Source organism: Calonectris borealis, chromosome 24 (genome assembly GCF_964195595.1).
Source record: "Calonectris borealis chromosome 24, bCalBor7.hap1.2, whole genome shotgun sequence".
Lineage (NCBI taxonomy): Eukaryota > Metazoa > Chordata > Aves > Procellariiformes > Procellariidae > Calonectris > Calonectris borealis.
Window position 1 is genome coordinate 8,855,709 of NC_134335.1, and position 6,884 is coordinate 8,862,592.

A 6,884-nucleotide genomic window follows, 5' to 3' on the forward strand; every position below is an offset into this window, starting at 1 on the left:
ACGGCCCCGAGGGGCTGGGACTCACCGCAGCTCCCGCTCTCTGCACTGCCAGGCAAATGTTACAGTTCAAGCACTTCTTTCTCTGTCCGTCTGTCCTTTCCTCCCTTCCTCTTCGGTAGCTCCACTTGCGTGCCTGTCCTCACCTCAGCTGGGCCACAGCTGGAGCAGAGCCCGCACCTCCCAAGACCAACATGGCTGCCCAGCAGCCCGTGCCCCGGGCCTACAGCTCCCGGCATGCCCCGGGAACCAACATGGCCGCCCGGCAGCCCGTGCCCCGGGCCTACAGCTCCCAGCATGCCATGGGGTGCGGCTTCCGGCTGCCTGGCCTGAGAGGCGGCTCAGGGCCACGCCAGGGCTGGGGCGCTGCTTCCTGGATCCCGTGGCAGCGATGGGCACAGGGACAGGCTGCCAGATCCCGGGGCCAGGTACGTGTGCGGGCTGTCAGGGTCACCCCTGCCTGGTTTTTCCCAGCGAAGCCCCAGGAGGTGCCGAGGCTGCAGCCCTGGGGCCGAGGCTCCAGGAGCCGGGCATTTCTGCGGGCGCTGCTCCCTGCCAGGCCCCACCGCCAGCTGCCGGCTGCCTGGGGCTTCTCCCCGTTGTCTCCAGCTCTGCTTTCTGCCAGCGCCGGGGGCTCCGCAGGACATCTTGCCCACTCCCCGCCACCGTGCTGACCCACGTCTGCAGCTGGTCTGTGGTGTCCACGTCAGACAGCTCATTTGGGGGTGGCAGGTCTCTCCTGAAGCACCCTGGGAACGGGGACAGAGCAAACCCCATCCCTCCCTTCCGATCTTTGTCCCCAGGGAGACCCAGTGGAGACGGACCGTGCGCTGGAGAGCGTCCTGCAGGGAGGTGACAGCCGTTGGCAGAGAGGTGCTGAGAGCCACCTGACAGCAAAGGCGTCCGGTGGCCGCAGAGCATCCCAGGTGAGCTGTGAGTTCCCCCGTGAGAGACCCTGCTCCCAGGGAGCACCTCCCCATAGAGCAAAGGCCGTATCCAGCCAGCTGGTGCTGGGTACGGCTACCCCAAGGGGTCTTCGCAGGGGGGACGGGGTCACCTGCCTGGTGGCTCTAACACAGACATGATGAGCTGAAGCCCTGTGGCCATGGCTGACCGGTTCAAAGTCTCCGAGTGCCTCCGCCTTTCTCCCCAGGAGTGTCCAACCTGGGCACTTTTTCAGGGCGTGACGGATGATGTGAAGATGGATGCTGGTGCTGTCCTGGTGGATCTTCCACTTGAGCACGGTGGGCACCCCCACTTCAGAGTTGTGGTGTCTGAGATCTGGGGCCACCTGAAGAGAGAGACCTCCAGGGAGTTTGTGTTCAATGTTTTGATATCTTGGGGCTACAATGTGCTAGGGCTATGGGGCGCTAGGGTTCCAGCGTGCTAGGGTTATGGGGTTTGAGGGTTATGGGAGTTTACGCGACTTAGGATTAAAGCATGTTATTGTTATGGTCAGGATCTGGGTTTGCAAGCGCTGGGTTCCTGGGGTTAGGTTGGTTTTGCCTTATGTTGTGTTCTGGGTGGTCTTTTTTTTGGAAAGTCCTTTTGTAGCTTGCTTGCATTTTTAGGGTTTGGAGAGGGGTCTTTGGTTTTTGTGTGATGTGTCTTCTGCTTGTTTTTTTGCTGTCCTTGTGGTTTGTGTTGCATTTTCTGTCTTGTGACCACCGTTTGTGGTCTAATCTGTGTGACCGGGCCGGGCAGTGTCACTTCTGTTGTGGTCCAGCTCATTTCCACTGAGTCACTAGGGAGGTGGTTAGGTATGGAGGGCTTGCAGTTTGTGGAGAATGACTGCCAGACGACCGACAGCCACTTCTGGGGTGTGGGAGGAGTTCGGGTCCATAGGTAATGACTGCCGGAGGACTAAGTGTACTTCTCAATTTGTGTGGACTCCCAAAGAAATGGTGGGATGCCACCAGCGGCACAGAAGGACAAGGGCTTCCCCAAGGGTACATGGCTTGTTGGTTATTGCTTTTGAGTAAGCAACTGAGTAATTTTGAGTAAGTCTTGTGAGGGGTAGTGGACTCAAGGGGAGACCTTGTGTTCCTCATCAGTGCCTCAGGGGTTTCCTGTCATGTTTTGTTTGTTTGCTTTTTGTTTGCTGTGCTGAATTTAAAAGGCTTATTGTAGCTCTTTGGATTTCTGTCATTAAAGGAAGTCTCTAGGATTTCTACCCAGGAGCGAGATGTCCAAAAGGGACTGTCCTTGTACACTGATGTCAGCCTTCCGTCTAGAGCACTGTCTGGTGGTGGTGTATTTTAATGGTAATGTAACTCAAATGCATCTTAAATATACAAGCTTTGCCGTTGTTCCTGCTATGCCTGGGGGACGATTCTTAGCAGCTCATAAACAGTGTGTTTTGCTGTGCTTTACCCGTTAGAAATAATCTGTCACCAGAAATGTCTTCCTTAGTGCCTGCACAGAGCAAGAACCTCCAGTAGCAAGGGCATGCTGACCCTTGGGCAGCTTCAAAGCGACGGATAAATGTAAATAGGTTAAAAATCCAGTCCTATGGTAGCAGTGTGTGCGTCAAAGTTCACCTGACTCTCCACGCTTACTCAGCCTGTCACAAATTTTTGCGGGTAAGGGTGGATGAAGTCAGTATAAGCAGGTGTTGTAACTGGCCAGGCAGATCATCTAAAGAAACGAAACGTTGCCTTTGCTTGGAGTGCCATGCCTTTAGATATGGGGGTGTATTGCCTTTCCTTCCCTGGTGTGAGCACAGAGAACTGAGAGGTGTTTCCATCGGGGGGAGGGAAACCCATCCAACAGTCATCACAAGCCTCAGAGCACGTGGTCCTTGATGGAGGCGTAAGTGCTTGGGACAGTTTTACTTCTAAGCCCTAAGCCCTAAGCCTAACCCTAAAACGAAACCCTAAGCCTATCCCTAACCCTAAACCCGAACCATAATCCTAACCCTACCCCTAACGATACCCTAAGCCTAACCCTAACCCTAGCCCCTAACCCTAACATTAAGATAAGGCCAGGAAGCAGGACACGGCGATAGAAAAAAGAGAAGGAGAGGGAGCAGGAGAAAGAGATGGAGAGAAAGGAAAAAATAGCAGCAGGCTATAGGACAGACAGGGAGGAATTAGAAACTACAGACAGGGAGAGAGACAGAGAAAGAGAAAGCAAAAAATAGTGATGGGCTAAAGGCAGAGAGGGAGGAGTTAAAAAATGGGGGCAGGGGACTGGTCTGTGGCCATAAACATAAATGGTCATTGGCTTCTTTGACTGAACTTTCCATGAATGCCACCAGATACACTCAAGCACCCTGAGATGTCCCCTCCCTTTGCTGGCCCTGCACCGCGGGCAGCCGAGCGCCACACGGCCAAGCCCGCTGCATCTGCCCCAGGCTGTCTTGCCCTGGCTGGCTGCTGACAGGAGGGGACACCAGGTGGTGACAGCCTGGGGGGTGACAGGACACCAGGTGGTGACCGTCTGGGGGGTGACAGGAGGGGACACCAGGTGGTGACCGCCTGGGGGGTGACAGGACACCAGGCGGTGATGGGCCCGGGGGGTGACAGGAGGGACACCGGGCAGTGGCAGGCCTGGGGGGTGGCAGGAGGGACACCAGGTGGTGACAGCCTAGGGGGGTGACAGGAGGGACACTGGGCAGGGACAGGCCTGTGGGGTGACAGGAGGGACACCAGGCAGTGACAGGCCTGGGGGGTGGCAGGACACCGGGTGGTGACAGGCCAGGGGACAGCAGGGAGACCAGCGGCCCGGGGTGGTGACAGGCCCGGGGCTGACGGGCCCCCCCTCCCCTCGGGGGCGCTTGGTGTTAGGATGAAGAGCGCGGGGCCGCCACGCCCACGTGACGCGGGCCTTTTGTCATAATGCACTGGGTCACGTGAGGCGGGGGGTGGGTGCAGTGTGCCGTTGCGTGTGCACAGTGACACGCTCGCAGCGGCCCGTGCGGTTGTCGCCCAGGAAGGCCATGGCGGAGCGCCGCAGCCTCTGAGCGCCGCCGGCCCGCTCGAGCTCAGCCCGCGCTGCTTGCCCTGGCCTCCTCGGTGGAGGAGGAACCGCCGCGGGCCCTCACCTGGCACAGCGGCCGCGACGCTGTCTGCCGCGGTAGACGCCATCACGGAGCAGGCACCTCCTGGCCCCAACCACGTCGTGCGTCCACTACAGGTTCGCCTCCAAGCTGAACCATGACATGGTCACCTTCAACGGCCTCCACATCTCCCTGTGTGACCTCAAGCACCAGATGATGGGCCGCGAGGAGCTGAAGGCGGCCAGCTGCGACCTGCAGATCACCAACGCCCAGACCAAAGAAGGTGCGTGGGGGCGGCGGGCGCGGGGCCTCGGGCACCGCCCAGCTGGCGGCGTCGCAGACCACCCTGCGTCGGCCGTGGCCTGTGGGAGCCGCGCTCTGCTCTTTGTGGGTCATCCCCACGTAGCGTGAGTCAGGCTGGGGCCCATGCCGCCAGCATGCGGCGGGACCGGGAGGGCAAGCGGCGCTGGGCATTAAGTGGGGTGGGAAGCCATAATGCAATATCTTTTCAGAAATATCTTTTCAGAAATAAAAAGACTTGTAAAGTGTTTTCATTCCTTAAACATTACATTTCTTCCCCCCCCCCCCCGCCCCGTGGTTCTGTGACACTCTTACCACAGGCTTTTCTTTAAAATGTGTACTAGTGTTTTTTTTCCTCTTCCTGTTTCATGTGTTAAAACTTAAACAGAGTAGTATGTACACTGTGGTAACTGTAACTTCAGCCCTAGCCTTTAAAGTGGTTGGACCTAAAGCTTGCTGTTTATCTACAGATACTTAAACTATTTTCAGGAGAGTGTCTGTGAAGAGCCTTAACAGCACAACGTTAGGGGTCTTAGGGATGCCACCTGACAGGGCTTGACGAGGTATACAGTATCTTTGGTTTTCAGACCATTGTTCTGATTCGCTCTGCAAAGGTAAGGGCTTTGAATATTTAAAACTGTAGGCAGATTACAGGGGATGCCTGCTGATAGTGCTTTAAAATATTTAGTCCTATCCAGCTTGTGTAAGTACAATAGAAAAAGCATTCTCATGGAGAGATCTTTGCATTTTAAGCTTACTCAGTCCAAGTGTCTCAGGTAGTTGGTTTTTTTTGTTTGGGCCTTATGTAAAAGGTCAGAAGGCTTTCCTCCGCTTCAGAAGACTAACAGGGTGTAAGCCAAGGCAAAGCATGGAGAGCTTCAGGCACACGCTGTTCCTGAAAGGCTTTTCAAGGCTGTCTTCCTAAGTAATTTCGTTTGGGCCTCTCTGCTCTGCAAAAAGGGAATCGAACGAATTCACGTCCCTTTGGTTAATTCAAACTAGATGGTTAGCTTAAGAGGGGAGATACCACTTGAGTTTGAGCCAATTCTGCCCTACTTGTGAAAGCAAGCTCAAAAAAACCCCCAAATGTCTGTGATCCAAATTCTAGCACTGCCAGTTCTGTTTCCATTTAAACGTAAAGCCCTGAGCAGCTGAGAAGTGTGGTTGTTGATGGATTAAGCTCCAAGAAACAGGCAGAGGCGGCAGGCTCTCTTCTGTGTTCTGTCAGGCTTGAGCACTGGCAGCACAGGTGACTGGTTTTTAGTTAACAGCTATGAAAGCAATGGCGCAGAGTTCTCGTGCTTTAGCTAAGTGCCTGTTTTGTTGCAGGGCAAGCTAGTCAGACTTTAGAATCTGGTTTAGGCAGGGGAGACTTTGCTGTGGTTTGTTTTTCTCCAAAGATCTATGGGTTTTGTAGCCTAACGGAAGCAAAAGCAACTTTAAGCTAGGTCAGGAAAGAACCTCGTGCATTAGCAGACTCTCCTTTAGTGACCTTTGAGTCCATTTTGCTGTTGGCATTCAAACTGTTTTAAAAAAAGGAAAAAGATTTTGCTGTTTGTGTTTGATTCTCAAACCCCAAGATTTCTTGAAATATACTGCTGGCGTGTTGAGAGGATAAAAGCGTGATGTTACATATAAAATTTTGCTTTTGTATCTGTAAAGGGATTCTGCAAAGTGCTATGTAATTACATATGAACATGCATTCTTACAAATTGACTGATGTTTTTCTCTGTATTTATGTTGTTTTCAGAATACACAGATGAGAATGCCCTGATTCCTAAGACCTCATCGGTAATTGTTAGAAGAATCCCTGTTGGAGGAGTTAAAGCTACCGGCAAAACCGATGTTATGTAAGTATCCATAAAGCATTGTATTCTTTGTTAGGGGTTCCAGTGTGTTAACTTTTTTTATGGATATTAGTTTACAGAGGCGTTCTTTCTTGTTAAAGCTGCTGTTAATTTTTGTTGGCACGGGGTAGATTTTAATGTATCTGTCCGAAAGTGGACTTACATTTTTAGGCCTGCTGGGACATGGGGTTCGAACTCCAACCATGGTAACTTTTAAGATTATTCTGTTGGGTTTGTTCTTGGGGTTGATTGTTCTGAGACCCAAGTTGTAGATCCTGTTTCCTCGACGTGCAGAGATTCCTTATTATATGTGTTTGCTTTTATGGCTTTTATAGTAAAGACAGATACGCACTGTAGCATAAACGCATACTTTGTTCCCGTCTCAGAAGAGTCTGATTCTCAGTGTTTGACTATTTCTGGCATTTGGGGGGGATATGGCAGGTATTCTTACGCCCCGAATCTGGGTTTTTTGCATACTAGCTATAGAGGAAAGACCAAGGTTTACCAGTTGGCGAACGATGCAAACAAGAAGTTCCATTCGTAAGCGATTCCTATGCGTTTCCTCAAGACAATTTGTCCGTTTCAGGCAAGAGAAAAAGAACAATATCCTAAAGCGTATTGCCTTTTGTGCAAGTACGATGAAGGAATAGTTAATCCTTTCCAAACTTGAAACTCAGTAAGCAGTTTAGCACATTACCAAATGTTACTAGTTATCTTGCTACGTCTGTTTTTACCCTAAG